The sequence below is a fragment of the Callionymus lyra genome, chromosome 5, assembly GCF_982586985.1.
Source record: "Callionymus lyra chromosome 5, fCalLyr1.hap1.1, whole genome shotgun sequence".
Taxonomy (NCBI): Eukaryota; Metazoa; Chordata; class Actinopteri; order Syngnathiformes; family Callionymidae; genus Callionymus; species Callionymus lyra.
The window spans coordinates 9,114,459-9,138,007 of NC_141822.1; the positions used below are offsets into that span (position 1 = coordinate 9,114,459).

At 38.2% G+C, this 23,549-nt stretch overlaps 1 pseudogene; it reads left to right on the forward strand.

Annotated features, from left to right (window-relative positions):
* The first annotated feature begins 2,500 nt into the window (after nucleotides 1-2,500).
* Nucleotides 2,501-10,189, forward strand: LOC148079242 (carboxylesterase 5A-like; annotated as a pseudogene).
* Nucleotides 10,190-23,549: the final 13,360 nt, after the last annotated feature.

The following is a 23,549-nucleotide window of genomic DNA, read 5'->3' on the forward strand; positions in this document are numbered from 1 at the left end:
TGGCCTTTTGTTTTCATGGGATCGGCCTGTCACAGGGACGGAAGGAAGGGGAGATTTCTCCGAGGAAGGGCGGCGAGGGAAAAGGTCAGGGTAAATAAAAGCCTTTTAATCTGGGAACCTCGTGTCGGGAGCTCAGGGAATATCAAAGTCATCCCATTTCTGGAGGGGTCAGCGAGGGGCAGCTTCCCTGTTTGCCTGCCGCTCCGGTCCACGTTTGTGACGCCCGAGGATCCTGAGCGGGAGAGCTTTAAGAAAAGGTTAGAGACAGCGTGGCGTGTTCTTTCGTGACGCCAACAGGGCTTTGTTAAAGCTCGGCGTGTGGAGATATTATTTGAAATGCGTCTGCTTTTGAAGCCCGGGCTCTTTGTGATGATATCGTCTGTAGATAAAGTGGAAGACGATATTATTTTCACAGAATCAGAGAAAGTGGATTGAAATTATACTTTTTCTTATCTAACCTTCTCCTGCTGAAGTTTTGTTTGAAAAAAAAGTAATGATGGTCAACGTCGTGTTCGAATGGAAATTGCCACATTACAGACTTGTTTTTGTTACTAATACTTGCTTTTCAGGTGCATGTGTAAAACTCAAGGCCATTTTATGCGGCACGCAATTGCTGGAGAATATACTTGAAGTGACTCATATTTGATTGTTAAACTAGGAAGACTTTTGTTCGGTCAGTTTCCAATTAAATCTTACAGAGTCAGGCTGCACTTTGTGAACAATTGAACGTTTTCAGGCATCTTCAAACATAAGGAGCACAAGGAGTAATTCTTAGGAGCTTCGACGAGTTATACTAAGGAGCCAAGAGTATTCATACTAAGGAGCTTCGAGGAGTAATACTAAGGAAGTTGGAAGAGTAATACTTAGGATTCTCATTAGGAATAATAAGGACCCTCGAGGAGTAAAATCAAAAAGCCTCGAGTCTTAATAATAGCAAGCCTCTAGGAGTAATACTAAAGAGCTACGAGGAGTAATACTAAGGAGGTTGGAAGAGTAATACTTAGGATTCTCCCAAACTAATACTAAGGAGCCTCAAGGAGTAATACTAAGGAACCTCGAGTAGTAATACTAAGGAGCCACAAGCAGTAATACTAAAGAGCCACAAGGAGTAATGCTAAGGAGCCTCGAGGAGTAATACTAAGGAGCCTCAAGGAGTAATATTAGGGAGCCACTATGAGTAATACTAAAGAGCCACAAGGAGTAATACTAAAGAGCCACAAGGAGTAATACTAAGGAGCCTCGAGGAGTAATACTAAGGAGCCTCGAGGAGTAAAATCAAGGAGCCTCGAGTAGTAATACTAAGGAGCCACAAGCAGTAATACTAAAGAGCCACAAGGAGTAATACTAAGGAGCCTCGAGGAGTAATACTAAGGAGCCTCGAGGAGTAAAATCAAGGAGCCTCGAAGTAGTAATACTAAAGAGCCACAAGGAGTAATACTAAAGAGCCACAAGGAGTAATACTAAAGAGCCACAAGGAGTAATACTAAGGAGCCTCGAGGAGTAAAATCAAGGAGCCTCGAGTAGTAATACTAAGGAGCCACAAGCAGTAATACTAAAGAGCCACAAAGAGTAATACTAAGGAGCCTCGAGGAGTAAAATCAAGGAGCCTCGAAGTAGTAATACTAAGGAGCCACTAGGAGTAATAATAAAGAGCCTCAAAGAGTAATACTAAGAGGCTACGAGGAGTTTTACTAAAGAGTCTCAAGGAGTAAAAGCTCCATTATTGTTATGGTAAGGCTTATGAAAATAACTTACACCAAAAACTGCCATAGTTTGTTAACAGTGCAGTGTTAGTGATTGTTTCATTAAGTTTGAAAGCTAACAATTGGCTCAAGAGTGTGACAACTAAGGTGTTATTCCCATTTGTTTGTATTCCACTTTGTATTTTTATTTCAGGAATATCATCCTTCTCCCTGAGTTGTTGCCGATTATAGTTTGCCCTATTAAACGCTTTATTTTCTTTAAACCAACTCCATCTGGTTATTTATGTTATTAGGTCTGCATTACCGTAACAGAGTCCAAACTTCCTGAGGCCACGTAGCGCTTGAGAGTCAACCTCACCTTCCCGAAACGTCGGCACCAAACTCACGTACTTGGTGATGTCAAAAGTATCAGTGGACGATCGAGGAGAAGATGCAGACGCCGTTTCACAATCACAAGGTGCTACCTGAGCCTGAGATTGTAGCTCATCAAACCGAGGAAGCGTGAATGGAGTTTTCACCTTTGCACCTTCATCATCACTTCCTCCAGCCTCAGGAGCAGGTGGTACTTTTCCCCGCCTTAAGGCCACCCACACTGGAGGATTGGACGCCATCATCGAACTCAACCGACACAGGAACCGCACCATAGTTGTCAAGCTTTAAGCTACTTTTTAATTAATTGTTTCGGGAGGACAAGGTAATAATAATTAATAATTTGGGGCAAATCATCAATTTAATAAATGTTTCCATCCATAAGGTCCTCTTAAAAAAACATTAAAGACCTTCTCTTGGGACCTCAGATGTCTCTTCATAGACAGCAAGTCCGCAGGAGGCCAGAAGTGTTGGCGGGCGTCATAGACGTCATGAAGCTCATCGGCAAAAGGGGTTTGAGCTTCAGAGGCAAACAGGAACAACATGTGATTTTAAGTAATATTTTTGTTTCTCATTTATATCTTCCAGAGAGGACTCGGACCAACACGAACATTCTTTAAATGTCAAGTTTTCTCTTCTTTTCTTTTTCTCATTTTCATAAATGTTGCGGTTTTAGTTTTCATCTACTACATAATTCTAGCTTTGTTTTTCCGTCTATTACTAAATAACATATGCTTAGTGTTGAAATTGTGTTGCCGTCTAGTGGTCTACTCATTGTATCAATGACCTGATTAAAACCATGATGTTCTTTAAGATTCACCTCACTGTAAGTAAGTAAAGTAAGAAATTCATATTTGTAGAGCGCTTTTCCAGACCAGGGTCACAAAGAGATTAAACAATCAAAACAATACTCAATAAAATATATACTTAAAAGATCAAGATAACACCGAGAACAACACAGGAGTCTCAGAAAATCAGGGAAAAGCCTGCAAGAATAATGTTTCTTAAAGGAGTCAGTAGATCATCAAACACAGAGATCATTCCAAAGCTTAGGAGCAACAGTCTGGAAGGATTTCTCTCCTCTGGTCCTGAAGTATGTTCAGGAACCATCAGTAGATTCTGATCCACAGACCTCAGAGCCCGAGCTGGGGTGTAAGTCTGGATCAGATCACTGATGGAAGGTCTGACCATAAATATTTCTGAAAGTAAGAGCCAGAATTTTAAAGTTGATCCTGAAAGAAACTGGCAGCCAGTGAAGAGATTTAAGGATCGGAGAAATGTGAGTTCTTCTACTAGAGCAGGTCAGAATCCTCGCTGCAGAGTTTTGTATCAATTGCAGGAGAGACAGCTCCTTCTTGTTAAGACATGAAAACAGACTGTGCTACTTTAGGGTTCAGGTAAATGTTTACTATATGATTTAGGTCTAAAACAACGTAAAATGCTGTTCATCAATGTACAGGCTTGATAGCCTCCCACACCACCCATTAAGTTGGCCGTCCTGTCAATGACTCCCGGGCCACTTCAACGTCCCAGTCCGCCCTTGATTATGGGCAAAGGATAGAACCTTCTATAATCCTATGTAGACTTTGTACTGTGCAACTCTACACTAATAATATTGAAGAATATGGACCCTGGAGTGTAATAATGAAAACATTCTTCATGAAGTCCCCAAGTAAGATAGTAACTTTAACCAATTTTATGAGACACGGATGTGTGTATTAGAAAGGGTGAAAGCAAGTGATGGGTCAACAGATGATAAGGTTTCATAATAACTTCCGAACTTTTAAAGGCAACTAGACGATCATAAAAAAAATATATATTTTGCTGTGAATCACTAACTAAATGTAAGCTCACATGATTTTTGATTCTGACCATTATTTAGTTCAATTAAAGAAACTGCCCATTATCACCAGTGAACACTCTTGTATGTTTAAAAATCAATGAATACAAATTGAGAGAATACATTTCTTCGTTCAATACCTCACCTGTACATTTATCAGAGTTAAACTCCTCCAATGTGATTTGCACAATTTCCTCCAGGTCTTGCTCTGACATTGTGTGCAGACCTTAAAATGCATGAGACAATCAAATCAAATCAATTTGAATTTGAAAAGCTGATTCTGTATTTACCGACTTTCTATTTATAGCGTTTGTATTTTCTACAAGACACCTTGAATCATATTCACAAACCTGATGAAGTATCTCCATATCTTTTATTTATATACAACTATTTACTTTTGATTAAAGAATAAAAAAACACTCAATGTAGCTTTTTATATAAACCATAATGACTTGAATGGAGGATCGTTTGCATAAATCTTGACTTTACTACTGTTTCATCTGAAATTATTACACACGATGAAAAAACTAAATCCCTATAGATTTTCAACTTGAGATGACCCTATAGATTGTCATCTCAAATCCCTATAGATTGTCATCTTAAATTCAAAGTCAAGATTTGTGCTTGGGTCGCATTTTGATTTTCCAACTCAAACACTGGGACTTTTGATTTGATAATGTAATATGTCATAATGTAATTTGAATAATGATCATTGACATACTCACAGCAAAACACGTTTAAATGGTACAATTTCAGTTAGTGATGGAGAACCATGGCTTCAGACTCTTTTAATGCTCAAGCAGGGTTGGGGGCAAATATCATGGTGGCTCGGGGACACTCTGGAAAGCTAGCGAGGACACCGACAGGACGATGAAACGCACACCAATGGACAATTCAGGATAAACATTTTACAGCCGTATGCTTTGGAAACCCACACAGGCACAAAAATAAGTTTTCGATTCAAGCTTGAGTTTGCAGGGCACATATGAATGTTTAATAAAGTACAATTATTAATCATCAGTCCACATTAATTGAAGCACGTTTAATGAATCACACCAAGAACACATTTTTGTTGTAAACCTCCGCAGTTTAACATATTTACCTTTGCACTTGTGTTGTATGTACAAGCAGCTACAAAATCTAGTCTTTATTCAACTTTAATTTGCTGTTGTTGTTTTGTTTCGATGGAGTTGGCGCTGCAGCACTAACTTAACTAGACTAACATTTAACCATTTAAAGGGTCTTGTTTTTGTAAAAAAAATAAATATATACATGTATATATTTGGAGTTTGTAAAGATGTGAACATTAGAAAAACAACTATATATAATCAAAATTAAAGATAAAATAAAAATATTTGTATCATCTTTGAAGTAGGTAGCTGTTCATTCTTACAGTGCAACACATCATGTTTTTTTTTATTTTATCCAAATATTTATTGAGGGGCAGACCTTTTTTTTTTTTGGCAGACAACTTACTGGTGAGTCCAAATTATATTAATAATAAATACAGAGAGCAAATGCTGAAGGCATCACCATGTTTCGGTGCTTGGTTCTGTTTTTCTATTTCTTATTTTGTGTGTTATCCATTTTTTTTTCCAAATTTCGCGTTTTATATATTTCTGGTTCATTTCTGCAATTGATGTACAAGTCACCAACCTTTCTGACACCCTTCTCTGCCAAAAGTTTAAAACCGCCATCATTATTTTTGGCTACTTTGGCTCAGATTTTCTCTTTTTTTTTTCCAGCATGAATGGATCAACTGAGTATTTATCCTGATAGGAAGGTTTGGTACTGATGAGTCATTCTGAGCTTAAGGTTCTGTTGATTTTACAAACAAATATTCATACTGACTGGTATTGATGAAGGGATTTTTAGTCAGCATGATATTTTTACCTCTTTAAAGGGTTTCATATTTTGAAGGGGTTGTTGATTTAATTAAAGAGGTAATCTTGACCCCAAAATATCCAAAGCACTATCAAATACATTTAACAAAATCTTTACCATTTAATAGTAATATAGTTTGTCCAACTAATCGCAAGATAATTTACAAAACCTAAGATGCTATTGCATAGAAAAAGAATGACATCATCAGCAAAGAATTACATTTTGTGTTCCTGACCTCCCATTATTATTCCCTTTAAACTTGTTTGTGTTCTTTTTGTCATTGCCAATGGAAACCTCTATGGCGCTGAAGTTATTGTTTTTCTCACTTAACAACCATTTATTTCTCCAAAAAATGATGCATGATAAGCTGATTAAGGTTAACACTCCTAGGCAAATGTCATATTCAAATTTAAAGCGAGTTTAAAGGCTTATAAATATTACTAGTTAACAAGTGATGCAAATATAATTGACTAGTCAACATGTTTGGTAAACACAGCATTTAACAAGTTAACTAGTCACATCTTGTTTGTCTCACTAGTTAACAAACAAGAAAAATGTTTTACTTGTTAACTTGTTGCTCTTTTGTCTGTTACTAGTTCAGTAGTATCCTCTCGCACTAGTGAACTAGTTAGGTCCTCTACAACAAAGTTATTGAAAGATATGACATTAAGACCTTTACATGTTCACTAGTAAATGATTTGACACTCACATGTTTACTAGTCAGATCAAATGTGGAACAACTACATGTGCCACTATTTAAGTCGAAACCAGAGCTTACCTTATAAAGATTTTCAGTGAAACTAGTTAACTAGTTAAAGTTTGGCCTTCTCTATTTCACTGGTGAGGTCAATATAGTTTTCTTTGGCAACAATGATATTTTCTCATGAAACAGCAAACATTTTTAGTCTAACTAGTTTACAAGTTAAGCACAAATAGATAACTATTCATCATGTAGACCTAAAGAAAGAGTAAACATATGCACTAGTTTACTAGCTGTATGACAGACAAACATGCAAATGAGGAGGGTGGGACATTAATTTGATTGGTTAATGTCAAAACGCAGACCGTAATGCAAAAATTGGACAAACCAAGTTCCTTAATGCTTCACTGGGGGACGCTTCATTTTCACGTCATCTGCAGGCTACAATTTACAAATCGATTTTCAAAGTTGTAGAAGAAAAATGAAACAACTCTTAAACAAAGTATGAAAAAAAGCCTCTAAAAGTCAAACAAACAAGAAATACGTTTGTGTGACGCCACGACCCGAACTCCAGGACCGTCAGTGATGACAGAAAAATAAATTTAACAAGTGCAGTTTATTCATAACACCGTTAAAGGCTTTACTAACTAGCCTTTAAATCGCGTTGATCCCATATCAAATAATGATGAGCCAAGTTTGATGATCGCGACAAAAAAATCCTCATTATTCAAACGATCCTGCTCGACGCAGTATCTGTCAATATTGAAATGATTACTGAATTATTGATTATTGAAATAGACCCGCCTCATCTGGCTTCTGATTGGCTAATACTGCCTGGTGGCTTCAGGTGGCTAAATTTACGCAAAAGGACCAAAGTTGTTTATAATGAGACACAAGCGCTTTGTGACCCTGGTCTAGAAAAGCACTATACAAATAAAAATTACTTTCTTACTTACTTACTTACAAAGAAGGAAACACTAAGAGTTAGAGAAAGAAACGAGCAAAGGCTTTTGTGACCGGGGACATTTTTAGGGCTTCTTCATGGGATCGCTTCCTCTTTTATAGTGGTGAAGGGAGCACGCCACCTTCTGGGTGGAGAGTGCATTGTTCATTCTCCCTGATGGGGAGGAGCACCAGGGGAGAAACAACCAGGAAAGCACTGCCAAAGGGCCTTGCATGCATGAAGTAAAGAGAGCTTTGGCATTCCACATTCAACAATTTGCTCTTTTGCCTGAGCAGGTGAGGGTCTGGATCCATGGAGGAAGCACTGGCTCGGCTTCAGGTCACGATGGATCTGACCTGGCATCCTATGAAAACGTGCCTATGGTTGTAATCCTATATCGCTCGGGAATTCTCGGCTTTCTAAAGTGACCTGTGTGTAGATGCTCATTAGATGCAATTATAATGTACAGAACCTGATCCGCCTTTATTTACAACATCTACAATAGAGCACTGGCGATGAGCACATGGCAGGAACACATTCACAACTTTGGTGGAGCCTCTAATTCTGTGACAATATTTGGGGAGTCTTCTGATGGAAATAGTGTTTTTCTTATTCGTAAAGTTCATTGTGCTGTTTTAATGCAGAGTGTAAGAGAGAAACTTAATTGATTTTCTTTTTATTTCAAAAGTAAACATTGTGTTCCATTGATCAGCTTCTCTCACCACTGACTGAAGGACTGTTTCACGAAGCTATTGCATCGAGTGGAACTTCTGCATTTAATGTTGTTCAAGACAATCCTCTCGAAAGAACTCAGGTGCAACTTCAACTACTGTGTTTTGTGTTTTCCAAAATGGTATCATATCTTTTGACTTTAGTTAAGAATATTGTATTAATATTGGTGTTTCCAGATTGCTGCACAACAAGATGGTTGTAGTGTTGACTCGACACAGAAGATCACAGCTTGTCTGAAGAACCTTGATATGGAAACAATTTACAAACTTGTGAAGGTAAGTCTTGAATGTCAATCGCAGGATATACACGTTAATATTGCAACTATTCATTTTCTACTCAAGGTTCAGTTAATTATGCAGTAATCATTGATGGATTTCTTTTTACAAAACCGATGAAAGAGTGCTATCAACTTCACAAACTTCTCAGACTACCTCTCATCACGTGAGTCAACAGTGACGAAGGTGGTTATTAAATACCGATTAATCAAGTGAGTCTGAATCGATTATACTTCAACCAAACTAATGCCAACAAAATTATTCTTGATGTACTTTAAAAGGTTTCTTGTTTGATATATTAAGTTCTCTCCACCTCCAAACTGGACTGAGGGACTGGATCAGGAGCAATTTTGCGAATGATAGCCATAGTTCTTCCTGATGTAAGTTGACATTTCTGTTGTTGTGAACGAACATGTTTGATGATTTACGGTACCGTTTTAAAAGGTGGAATCGAGCGAATTGGTGTTAAAGGAATATGGTGTAACCTCAGACGACCTTGTAAAGAACAGAGATGCGTGCACTCGGTACATTGGTTTTCTTCTGACCTAAACTTTGTTCCGCATCTCCTCCCACACATTTTATCTGATCTGGACCGTTCAAACTTTTATCAATTCAGCTTGTTTCCGAAATGCGGGCAATGTTCTAGCTCTCTTTAATCTCTTCCACCCTTTCTTTTAGTCCTCTTTTTTTCACCCCATTCATTTAAATGGGGAAAATCTTCAACTCATGTTTCAACTCCTTACACTTTGACCTACTACTTCTACTTTTACTACTACTTCTACTACTACTTCTACTACTACGTCTACTACAAATACTAGTACTACTTATACTTTTACTACTAATTCTACTAGTACTTTTACTTTTTTAACTACTTCTACTTTTACAACTAATTCCACATCTTCTACTTTAACTTCTATCTCCACAACTACGTCTACTACTAATACTAGTACTACTTCTACTTTTACTACTAATTCTATTAGTACTTTTACTTTTTTACTACTTCTACTTTTACAACTATTTCCACATACTACTTCTACTACTACTTTTACTTTTCTACAACTTCTATTTTGAATAGTAATTCCACTACTACTTCCACAGCACAGGAGGTTCAGCATTCACACTGCATTTTCTTCTGGAAATGCATTTTTCTAGTTTTGACAATGTTCCTGCCATTGTTACAGCCAATGGTCACAGAGGTAATACTGTGTCCAGGGCTCTATAGTTTGAGTGATGTTCAGTGCTGTGTGACTCTGACCTGTATTCTGAGAGATGCCGGCGCACCTGTTTATCTTCACCAGTTCTGGTACATTCCATCTCATTTGAAGTCAAGAAGACCAAGCTTTGTTGGAAGTGACCATGGGGGTATAGTAACATTGATTTGTGAATACTGTTTTACACAGTCTGACCTCACATTGTCTAGTAATCTCATTGAAAAAGATTTGGTTGATGTGGTTGCAAAATAGGTCAACATGTCAAATGATTTGTGTTTCCAGGTACCTGCTTAGAAGAAGAGGAACAAGTAGGGAGAACCGTGATGAGATACTGGGTCAACTTTGCTCACACAGGGTAGGAACGTTATCATTTAACATGTAAGACATTCATTAAAACTTTGCAATTAGGTCCCTGAACGGCAAAGGTCTTGTTGGCTGGCCAAAGTTCACCGAACAAGAAGCAAACCTGGCAATTGGAAAGGAACAGAAAGTTGCTTATAAACTCAAGAATGAACATTATGTGCAAAACTAAGCAATTTTTTTTTTCTTTTTCACCTCTACCTTTTCCCTTCTTGAATTCTGACGCGCTCTAACAATGGAAATTGTTTTGTCGGGATCCAGTTCTTCAGAATTAAAGTGTTAATTACAAATTATCAACCAAACCTATTTCAGAGCCTTACCTGGTGGTATGGATGACAGGGTGCAGATGGTCAATTCAAAACGAATTATGGAGCATATGGAGCATATAATGAAATACTAGCATATGATGACAATCTTATCAATATTTCAGTTGAAATCTCTGTTTCTAATGTATTTGGAATACTATGTCTTTGGAAAAAATGTTTATGTATAAACTAATACAAAAAAACATATTTAATGGGAGTAAATGAGAAAAAAACATTAAAACAATATTATTTTATTCTCAGATGTTTGTGTGAAACTAAATATGGTAAATATGCTTGCAATTGACTGAAAGACAAAAGTAAAAAAGCAATAATTATTTAATAAATACAATAAGCTCTTGCACTGTTGTTTTCACAATGCAACATGCCTATATTTACATTGTCTTTTTTGCAAATACATTTTTTCATGAGTCATAAATGCAGCCATTTTATTGTGTTGTTATTTGCCTAAAGACTACCCATGTCGTTTCCTTGCTAGATGAGAAATGACCTGCGGTTAGAACATAAAATCTGTATTTCCATCTTGTGATGGTGGTATTGTTTTAGCCATCGATTGATTAGTTTTGGGACAGGTATGTTGTAAGTTAGTAAGCCATTTATATTTGTAAAGCGACTTTCGCAAACCATGGTCATTAAGCGCTTGAACAGCAGTGAACCTGGGAAAATAAATCGTTTTTTAACGTCACATCGCTTTATTGAGAAAAAAGAAAGTCTATTAGACTAAAATTAAACTAAAGACATGAGGTCTGAGTCATCACTGGGACTCAAATAGAGGAATCCTTGGACTACAGACCAGTTAATCAGGCTATTTTTAGTTTTTTATTGGCTCAACCAATACAATGGGACAGGTAGCCTCGTTCTTTTCAGGTGTAGATTAATGTTTTACTTTAACAAGAGAGTAACAAGTAAAGAATAATGAATTACTTTTTGATGGAACTTGCAAACAACCGTCTGAACAAATGTGCCTGAGGTTGCAGAGTTGGTGCTTGCTCTCTTTCTTTAAGATCTTTGCTGTGTCTCAAATCGCATACTAATCTTAGTATGCTAGAAGTTAGTATGCATCAGTTTAGTATGCATACTAACTAGTACGCAAATTCTCCGCAGATAGTATGTCTCAAATCAAACCCTGAAGCTACACACTAACCGGAAATCACATGACAGCTTCTTCTTCTACTTCTATTTAACGATGTTTCAAGCAGCTGTTTGAACGCTATCGCCGACACCTGCTGGCAGCACGTATTGCAACTTTGGAAAAAGAAATAAAGAAAAAATATGAGAATCTAAATAATCGCGAGATATTTAAGCTGGTATCAGCAGCGAAGACGTGTTTATCCTCCTACTGCTGCTGAAAATACACATTTAAGTATATGCATATATATGCATTTATATATGACGTAACTTCCGTTTAAAACGTCACTAAAATGGCGGCTGTTTAGTATGGTTAGTGTCCATCGAACCATGCTAGTTTTGTGGGCGTGTTAGTATGCCAATTTAGTATGCATGGCGCACTAAATTTCGCATACTAAGAATTGAGACACACTAACGTACTAAAAATACTAACTTTTAGTACGCTAGTATGCGATTTGAGACACAGCACTTGCTTATTGTTCCTCAATATCAGTTTTCCTCAAACTACTCTTGTGTACAACATGAGTAGTATTGAGGCAATATGTTACCCCAAGTATTCTGACACCTGAACTGGTGTGGCAATATACACTTTTGTACATCGCGTAAACAGGTGTTTTACTGAAGACGTCATGAGATTATGTTTTGTGAAAAAAAAAGCTTATCCGAGGTTTTGAAGAAGTGTACGCACAAAGATGGAAATAACACAACCAGTTACATTTCCTTAATCAATATTTGTTGTTACTACCCTTAGCCTTCAAACCAGCATCAATTCTTATAGGTACATTTTCACAGAGTCAGGGGTTTTGTAGGATTATATACAGGTGTTTGATCCAATTATACCAAACAGGTGATAATGATCATCAATTTCACAGTAGGTTGAAACAAAGTGATTCAGTGAAAAAGATACAGCTGTGATGTGAGGAACAAACTTTGCTACCAAGCTGAGGAAGACAGTTTCATGTCACAGGTCATACACCATGGCAAGACTGAGCACAGCAACAAGACTACTGTTCTAGTTCTACTGCATCAGCAAGGTTTCTCCCAGACAAAGATTTGAAAGCAGACTGAGGTTTCAAGATATTCAAGCTCTTTTGAAGAAGCACAAAGAAACGGGCAACGTTAAGGATTGTAGACGCAGTTGGACCAGTGGGTTCACCCATCTACTGTCATGAGAAGTCTGGCCAGAAGTGGTCTTCATGAAAGAGTAGCAGCCAAAAAGCCATTCCTCCGACATGGAAACAATGCTAAGCGATGCAACTATGCACAAATTATTTGAAATATTTGGCTGTAGCAGAAGGCCGTTTGTTCGCTGAAGGGCTGGAGAGCCGTACAATAATTGTGTCCACAGGCAACAGTGAAACATGGTGGAGGTTCATTGCAAGTTTGGGGCTGCATTTCTGCAAATGGAGCTGGAGATTTGGTCAGGATTAATGGTATCCTGAGAAATACAGGCAGATACTTATCCATCTTGCAAAACCATCAGGGAGGCGTATGATAGGCCCAAAATGTATTCGGCAGCAGGACGACGACCTCAAGCATACAGCCAATGTCATGAAGAAATATCTTCAGTGTAAAGAAGAAGTCCTGGAAGTGAAGGCATGGCCCCCCCCACAGAGCTCTGATCTCAACATCATGGAGTCTGTCTGGCATAACATGAAGAGACAGAAGGATTTGAGAAACATCTACAGAAGATCTGTGGTTAGTTCTCCAAGATATTTGGAACAACCCACCAGCCGAGTTCCTTCAAAAACTGTGTGCAAGTGAACCTGGAAGAATTGATGCCGTTTTGAAGGCAAAGGGTGGTCACACCAAATATTGATTTGATTGACATTTCCGTTCTCTGTTCATACACTGCATTTTGTTAATTGATGAAAATAAACTATTAACACTTCCATTTTTTAAAGCATTCTTGGTTTACAGCATTTTTCCACACCTGCCTAAAACTTTTGCTCAGTACATATATCTAAGAGTAGCGAGGCTTCTGCCAAAAAAAACACCTAATACAAGAATAAAATAATGGAAAAGTGGCTTTTATTTCCCCAAATACTGTAATGGAATGGCAGCTCATGAGCTCAGCATTTTTCCTCCCACAGTCGAGATGAATCTGTGACGCACTTATTTGTCGTGTCTTCATCTGTCAGTGCACGTTGGCAGAATAGTGAAATGCTGTTTGTGTTATTCAGGTGTTAAAAGACGTGTGATAAATATGTTCGCAGCTTGACAAGAATCCACCAACGCCAGCTGTGTGAAAATTACCATTTAAGAAATTGTCAAGGAAAAAAAACAACCTTCCATTTCCATTTGACATCTCCATCATGAACTAAGAAATTTCAGCAAACAAATAGTTGAGCTCACAACCTGGAAACAAATAGGAAAGAAGCAAAATTAAATTAGCAAATACAGTTATACTTAGGCTAATGCAGCAATAAAACCCAGTGGATCAATGAAAAACGTATTCATTTGCAGTTCTGTTGTTGCCAGGGAAAGATTTAAGAGCTTAAAGCCGTCTTAAAAAGGCTTCCCGGACCATTAGGTGAGAAGTTGAGTCACGTTTTTCCACAGTAGCGACTCCCGGGCATTAATCGTGACACGCATTTAGAGGCCCGCTGCCAGACGGCCATTTCAGAATCGGCCAAGATCTCCTATCGCAGCATAAACAAGGTTCTAAAGGGAGAGCAAAGCTCACTGTCGCACCAACACTTCCTTCACGAAAACTCACTAAGTACTTAGAAAATAAACCTTTCAAGAAGTTGGAATCAGATACAAACTTACCCTATAAGTATAACAAAGTAGATTGTATTTGAGATATTGCTAAATGCTAATGCGTCGTTTTCAATGTTTAGCACAGGAGGCGCTGTTGAACTACGTAAAAAGGAAGTGAAAATAGTGGTGTGTAGTGGCCAGAATCTTGCGAGACGATACTTATCATGGTACAGGGACAACAATACAATCTAATGCAATATATTTTGATACTATAAGATAGGAACAAGAATATGTTTGTAGTATTGTCGAGTACTTGGCTCTGGTGTTGCACAATTTACAGACCACATGACTCTTGACAGGGTGCACGGTGGTGCAAGAAGGTTGCTGGTTCCCGTCCAACTTGTGACCTTTCTGTGTGGAGTTTGTATGTTCTCCCCTCGTTGCATGGGTTTACTCCGGGTACTCTGGTTTTCTCTCAGAGTCCAAAAAACATACTGAGGTTGATTGAGAACTTTGATAAATTGTCCATAGGTATGAGTGTGTGTGTGTGTGTGTGTGTGTGAATGATTGTGTGTCTTGCGACAGACTGGCGTCCTGTCCAGTGTGTCCTCTGCCTCTCGCTCTATCATACTGGGTAGTCTTCCCGCGACCCCGGTAAGGGATAAAGCGGTAGAAAATGAATGAATGACTCCTGACAAAGTCGTAACTGCTTTCATTTGAAACCAAATTATGTCCAAACATCAGCTTTAAAAGCTGCTCGAGTCAACTGTATCCTCTCGTCCTCAGTCATGGCCAGGATCTCGTTGCATTTCCATGTTTATTTAGCCGCAGAGGACGTAATGACTGCTGCCATCTAGTGGTCGGAAGTTTGATTGCCCAAACTTTTGTACGTAGCAATTTTTACATAACATTTGATTATAACAAACTATGCAATGCTACTCTAAGAATTTTGGTCTGGAAAACACTCAAGTGTCTACATCTCTGTCTATAAATGTCTACAACTCTTGTTACTGTGATCTTCTCTTTTAAAGTTAGAGCAAATCACCATTCAATCTTCACTCAGTACTTGAATAAGGCTTTTTATATATATATACTGTATATTTGTATAAAATTTATATTCTAAACTTTACCTTTTTTTACAAAATCAAATTGCTTTTAAAATATAAACCCTTTTTACGCCAATATTCAAAATATTGGTATAATAGCGCCACCAGATAATACTATTTTTAAATTAAATTTGAAGGACTGTGTTTAAAAAAAAGAAAGTATTTTTAAATATTTAGAATAAGAATATCAAGATTTTCTTTAAATGTTGTATCTTTGATATATATATATATATTTAATTCCAACCTTCCAATATACAAATTATTCAATTATATTATAAACAATAAATGAGATAATAGCTGTCAATGGTTATTAAAAAATAACATTTAAATTAAAAGCAATTCTAAAGTTTCAAACGTGAAAATAATTTCTTTTTGATGGCACTAATATACTTCCATAGAAGCCAAAGTGGTGCAAAAAAAAGTCCTAACTAAGACTCAAAAAATCTACTTTCTTTCAGTTATTTACATCCAGTTGAGAAACAGTGAAGTGGGTCGATCATCAGCCGGGGGAGTAAAGCAACAATCCGAGCGCACGCCACCATAAATCAGCCAATCGATGGATTTTAAACACGGTCGTAACTGCTGATTTCATTGCTCAATGATAAAAGTGCAGACTTGAAATACTGTGGTCAGACTCTCGAGGGCCGCAGGTTTGTGGCTCGCTCGCATTACCGTCCGACCGTAAATATATCCCGACGCTTGAACGCTGAGTGTGACATCGCCGTCGAGGTTCGTCCATAATTGCCGGAGAAAATCAATGAGCATGTGTCGGATGTATTAATCTGCGTTATATTAAGTCCCCGTACAGGAGGGATCCACTCGGCTCAGGACTCGGAGAAAAGCAAATGAGACAAGTCAGGGATGACGCACGAGTCAGAGCTCATCTTCCTCCATGTAACTGAACTGTGTCTATTAATTTTAAACACGGGGCCCCGCCCTTCGTCGAGGTATTCCTGTCCTACTTAGCGCGCCAGATTGCACAGCTTTGAGTCCTCCGAAGCATGTTGAGGTACGTGAAGAATTAGAGTAAACAAAAGCAAGTCCTGGCAGCTGAACAGGAGAGTCCTGGCTGGTTTGACGCAACAAAAGCATTATAAAATCATGCAAATCCTCTTCAGACAGAGCTTTTGTCGGCCATTTCTCATCTGGGTTTCTAACTTTTATTCCCTCTGTGACGCTGTAATCCAGGCTTGTAAGTCAGATATCCAATCACGTTCCCTCAAGCGTCCCTTTCATCTCACTGAATGGTCACAATACCGGGAAAAAGAAACGTCGCCACGTGGTCACTTGTGAGGTTTTTTTCCTGATCACATTGAGGAAGTTGGAGACTCTCTGGAAGCTTTTACAAATAAGGATGTTCCCTCCTAGTTAGGGTGAACGACGAAGTAGTGGTTTGTAGTCGTGATGGGTTGTTGAGGCTTCATGAAACCGCTGTATCATGATACAGTGTCTTTATTTTACAATGATTTACAATTGTTGGCTATTCATAAATTTAAGATTAAATTCAAATGTATAATATTTGGCTCTGATTTTCTAATTATTTTTTATCTGTGAGTGACATCTAGTGGCCTTTCTACACTGTATCATGATAGAGCATCAGCTGCCTCATGAGGCCTCGTCAACCTATCCCTAGGGCTGAGTATTAGGAAGGATCTAGTGATACTGTAGTACTTGAATTTACAGACCACGTGACTCTTGACGAAGTCGTAACTGCATTCATTTGTTTTGAAACCAAATGTCCAAACATCAGCTTTAGAAGCTGCTGGAGTCACTGTATCATCGGGATCTTGCAAGATGTCAATGTTCCTATAGCAGCGGAGGACATGTTGAATGCTGCCATCTAGAGGCCGGAATTTTAATTGCCACACAAATATGATTAAGCGACATGAACATATGTTAATTGTGAATAATAAGATTTAAAAATATATACATTTTAAACACTTTATTAAACCATGAACTATGGTAACACAATTCAAATTTGCAAACCAAAAATGTTTAAAAAAAAAGAAATAAAATAAAAATCGATACTGTTTGGTGGAAAAGAATATCACAAGATATTGCCATATTTTCTAACAGCCATTGTTAGTCGTAATGGGCTGAAGTTTGGTGGACTTGGATTCAAAATGAGTTTTGATTAAAAACAGTCGCTCAAATTCCAAAAATGTAAGACAATGTTTCATTTATTATTTTTCACTTTTAATAAAAGACATGAAATTAAAAAAAAAAATTGTGAATACATTGATTACAATATTGAAAATAAAACATTTCTTTCTGACATATCCGTTTTTCTATTGATGAACTTAATTTAATCAGTTATAAAAATGAAGGAATACATTCGATAAAACATAGTTTTTAACTTCCATCCTAACATGACAGAAAATTTGTATTGCATTTTTCGTTTTCTTTTTTTGTCGTTGTCAGGTACATTTTTAAAAATTGAACATTTGCGGCATAAGCGAGTCATGGCTGATTCCTGCGCAACTCAAATGTCTTATAGTACACTTTAAGTGCACATACTTGGCCAATGCCAGCTTCTTCTTCTACTACTTTTTAATGCTGATCGCAACCGGAAGTTGAAACACTATCACCGACACTTGACAGCGATTTTCACCAATTGAAAGAAGTTTTAAATTTGAACTTTATTGTGTCATTATTGATGTTGTGTTGTTTTGTGGTTAAATGAGTGTTTTCTCTAGAAATTTACGTCAGTATCGGCTCCAAAGACGCGTCATCAGTGACGAGGCTTCAGTTTAGTGTCATCTATGTCACTAAGATGGCGAAAGTTATTGGAGAAAAGTGTTCATCGATCCACACTCAATTTTCCTGCCGTTTGAGTGCACCAATTGAGTGATCATTGCGCACTACAAAGCGAAATGGGGCATACTTGTGCACTCAAAATACAAAGTGTAAGTGCAATGGTGTGTGACTTATTGTTTGTAATTTTTTGATAGATTAGTTTTGTTCATAGCCTTTTTCTTGTTCCACTTTGAAGCAATTTGTGTTGCCAGATTGCCTGAGAAAATAGTTTTGCTATTTTTACCCATCTGTAGTGAGAAAAACATTTTGTTATATTCTTGTCTTTTTTTTCAACTTCTTTTGCCTCAGTCTGTTTTGTGTTTGGTTTTTCAGTTCATGTCTAGCAGTTTAGTGATTGTGATTCATAGTGTTTTCTTTAGGTCACATTGATCAGAAGAATCAAGTAAAAATAAATATACTTTGTCATAAATCTGCTTGAACTGCTTTAATTCTGAGTCCTGTCTTCAGCTCCGGCCTGACAGAACTTTGTAGCAAGAATCACTCCAAAGAGGAGGAAGAAGAAGACTTTTAACAGAAACTACTCTTGAAAAATTACAAACAAAAAGTAACTCACTAAGGCTGGTTAAGAAAAACAGAAATATAAACTTGCTAACTTGGCATAGTCATGGTTGGAGGTGCAGAACGATCACAAACACTCTGGCAGACAAAGAAAAACACATGCATATATATATATATATTTATATACTTATATACTTACAGGTGCATTTTCAGCCAGCAGTAGGAGGATTACACGTATTCAGTGCTGATACCGGCGTAAATATCTCGCCAATATTTAGTTACTCATATTTCTTGATCCAAACTAAACATGCTGCCAGCAGGTGGCGATAGTGTTCCTACAGCTGGTTGAAATCATCATTAAATAGTAGTAGAAGAAGAAGCTGTCTCGTCATTTCAGGTAAGTGCGTAGCAGCACTGTTTGATTTGAGACATACTATCTGTCGAGAATTTGCGTACTAGTTAGTAAGTACACTATGCTGGTGCATACTAACCACCAGTGCACTAAGAGAAGTATGTGATTTGAGACACATCTCAACAGACTATTAAACACATGAGGTAGGAAGGAACAGGTGCAGTCGGTCTACAGAGAAAACGTAATTTTCTAACAGGTCAATCAGTTACAGGCCTTTACAACACGATGAGTTTGATCATTGATACTTGAATTCATACTCATTTACAGTTTCCAGTTCCTGCCAAGAACGATCGGTTCATCCCTAATGTAAAGATGAATAACACTTAACTAGAGATGAAGCTTGTTCACAGCTCCACAAGATTGAGTTTAGTTTTCCCGTTTAGAGATTTGTCTTCACGGACAATACTTTACATATCCCAGATATAACAATGAACACTTCATTTACACCAACAATAATGAGTGCATGAGCACCACCTACTGAGCTCTAAAAATGAGGCTTCATGAAGCTCCATTACATAAGGGGTGGTTTATCCTAATAGAATATTTATTTTTGGAACATGGGTCAGAAATTCATCAAAAGCAAAACGCAATAGAAAGTGTAATAAATGCATTTTCATTTACGACTTGACTCAACAAAACTACCATGTGTCATACTTGAAAGATGGCTGTTGGAAAAAAAAAAAGACGATCGGAGACTCACAACTACGTAGAATAACACATGTTTTATTCTTCCTTCAAAGCATCCTGTCAGTTTTAATATTGGATTTATATTCATGAGTAGACCAATGAAGGGTGCTGTCTGAGCAGACAAGAGTGTTTTTGTTGCTTCGCCTCGCCGAAATCACACGTCTCGGGCAGGTTGACCTTTTTTCTTGTGCGGAGGTTGAGGCATCGGCAACACGTCCACCAGAATTCCATTACACTTTTACGTGTCCTTATTTTCCCGTTCTGTAAAAAATAAAAAAAAATAAGGCAATTTTCTCTTGAAATCTATTTCTGAACAGAGCAGAAGGGTAGTTGTTGCGTATAGATGTTTCTTTTTTGTGTAGACATTGTGGTGTGATTATGCTGGAGACGATGAGATTGTGTTTGCACAAAAGATATTTGTTTCAGGAATGGAACTGTAAGGGAGAAGTCAGAGTCCTTTGTCTGCAGTTTTCTTTTTTATGCCGTATCATGAACTCAACGGTATCTCTCAGAGTCGATCATCCATCTTCATTTAATTTAAAAGTTTTTTATAGCAGATGAAACATAGCAGGGCACTTCAAGTCAAGTAAAGTGCCCTCCGGTGTTGTAAATGGAGGCACTTTGTTGTCACATTCGATTTGTCGATGAGATTCCAAAAGTGTTTTTTGCAATATCGGGCCTGCTATTTTTGGAGGGAAAAAAGGGGTAAAGCTGAAGGAAGGAAAAAAAGAAGAATACGGCAGAGATCTGACAACCGTTGGGACTCCTTTATATAACCTGTGTAGGAGTGTTGAGTGGTGTCATTTTTAGACTTCTGTAGGATCAAGGATGCAATAAAGGAAAAATCCAGAGAGGAACCTAAAGTTCCTTTGTACTCGAGAGTTTTTGATAAAGAACTAAGAGAGCAGTCTTCTGCCAAGTAGCTCATATTTACTTTTTTATTGCTCTACATTTATTTTATCTTCATAATTACATTTAGTCCATGTAGGTTTTAGTCAAATTAAGTGATCTATCCATTAAACCATTTATTCCATACCCACTTAAAATAAACAAAAAATCCCAAACAGTTCCAATATTTATCTCTTAGAACAATCTTAACAAAACAAGGAAATAGCCACCTCCAAGGGACTTTTTGTATAAACAAAGAAGGGTGTGATTAGAGCTGGCTGGAGGAGGAATGAAGCCATTATAATGGACTCCGCTCTAGTTACCTCTTGTTCGCCCAGATTTCAGACGGGAGAGAAATTTATAAAGTAATAAGTTCAAAACATGGTCATGATGAGGCACTTACTTAGTCAGTAGATTTGGGCTTTTCACATTAGTTTCCCATTTATCTCCTTATTCCTCATTACTCAAGCACAAAATCCACGCTCCAGGGAAGAGCGAGTTCTGTCCCAATACTCAAAGGTAAAGGAATAAGGAAGGTAAGGTAAATTCCTCCGTTCCTCAGAGATCCTTCCAACCAGTAAATGCTTGCTGACTAATAAAGTAGTTATTTTCACTACCTCATGGGAGAGAATACGTAATACATTTTTTTTTCTTTACTTTCAGCAATCTTCTGGGAAAGAAAATAAGTGAACTATGTCTGCTCGCCTTCTCTAAGAATGCTCCATGCTTACCTTTGTTGACCTTGCAGACATTGCATGTGACCATAATCCCAGACTCACACAAATGTGCAGCGCAGACACACACCAAATGCAGTTTTCTGTCCAAAAAAGCGATGAGATCAGTTCACCTACACACATTTCTTTGTAAAAATATTATATTTTCTCTTTCACTGAAACTTCTATACATTGTACTGTTAATACAAATCCAATTTACAACTTTGTTTACACCGCACTTTTCTGGAAGCGAGGTTTGGGAAGGTCCAGCTGATACGAACAGTCATCTAGAAGTTAGAAAAATGAACCAATGAGCTGCTGTCTTTGTCATAAGGGCAGCCAATTTAGTAGGAGTTCTCATTCATTCATTTTATGTTTTTCCTATTGGGGGTCGCGGGGGGCTGGAGTCTATCCCAGATCCCGAAGGCGAGAAGCAGGGGGTACACCCTGGACATAACGCCAGTCTGTCCCAGGACACACAAAGACAAACAACCATTCACACTCACACTGGTTCCTACAAACAATTACCCCAAGTTCCCATTGAACTTCTATATGTTTTTGGAGTGTGGGACGAAACCGGAGTTCCTGGGGTAAAACCACGCAACACGGGTAGAACCCCACACAGAAAGGTCACAAGTTGGCTCGCTCCCGACCTGGAAGTGAACCGGCAACCTTCCTGTAAAAGTAAGTCACTGCACCACCGTGCGCCCTTAGTAGAAGTGCTTAAATCTTCAAATTAATCAGCCAGTTGTCAATTCAAACTTCTACATTTTAGCGATTGAAGGATCTCAGGATTGAATTAATAAAATGTATGCATAGCATAAACCCAGATTTTGTCCGTCAACCATTGTCCGGTAAATACTGATTACTGGTTCAGTGTCGAACAAACCTGGGGTCTCTGGACCTGTGAAGCTCTCTTTACCTATTGTGACTGCTTCATTACATTCTTTTGGAAATTTCACTGACGTACTTTACTCTTATCAATGACTTCCTGCTGGAACAACTCTATCCACATTGGCAGTGTGACGGGACGCAGACAAAATCGGAACGAACCAGTGCAGTGTTTGCGGACATATGTTTAGCTCTTAGCATTAGTGATGTTGTTCCACCATGCAAAGGCAACTTTGAAATGCTTTTGGTGTGAGTCTCGAGTAAATATACTGTCCTATAGAGAATGTGATACGATTCTCCTGGTGATGTCTTCAAGGTGCATTTTTTTGGGACTTACTTTCAAACCTTATGGTCATGGGGTGCTATCTCTTGTCCATCCCTGTGTTTCTATGGCAAATGTTTTTTTCAATCAGCCTATAGAGGAGGCAAGTGGCCATCCTTCTAACTCTGCAGCGAGAATTACGACCTGCTCTAGTAGAAGAACTCACATTTCTCCGATCCTTAAAACCCTTCACTGGCTGCCAGTTTCCTTCAGGATCAACTTTATAATTCTGGTTCTTACTTTCAGATCTATTCATGGTCAGACCATACATCAGTGATCTGATCCAGACTTACACCCCAGCTCAGGCTCTGAGGTCTGTGAATCAAAACCTACTGATGGTTCCTGAACACGCTTCAGAACCAGAGGAGAGAAATCCTTCCAGGTTGTTGCCACTAATCTTTGGAACGATCTCCTTCTCCCTCTGTGTTTGATGGATCTACTGACTCCTTCAAGAAACTTCTTTTTATTCGTGCAGGCTTTTCCTTGATTTTCTAAGACTCCTGTGTTTTTCTCTGTGTTTTCTTGATCTTTTAAGTATATATTTTATTGAGTTTTGCTTTGATTGTTTAAGCGCATTTGAGCCTGGTCTGGTAAAGCGCTCTACAAATATAATTTACTTACTAACTTACTTACCTAGAATCCAGTTATGCCGGTGTAGGTGGAGCGTCCGCCTGCTTTTTTAAAAAGACAATCCTCTAAGATCCCTGTGTGGGCCTTACGGTGAGGGATACTGCTGCCAACCTCAGGGAGATCTAAGGCGGCCGCTTGTACTAATTGGTTGTCTGGAAACCTGGATTACAAATGGGGAGCTGTCATGGAGGGACTTCCGAACCTGCTGAAGTATGACACATGATCAACCCAATCTAACCCTTATCAGCCTCAATCAGCTCCTGAAACACCGGGCGCCGAGACAGATCCTACTCCCGCATTCCCTGCGGGTCAAGTTTGAGGTTTTGTCTTTGTTACTTTTGTCTGTGTTTCTTTGATTCTGTTAATCCCAGTCAGTCTGTGCCGCCGCTTCTCTGTCTCTTTTCATGGTAACCC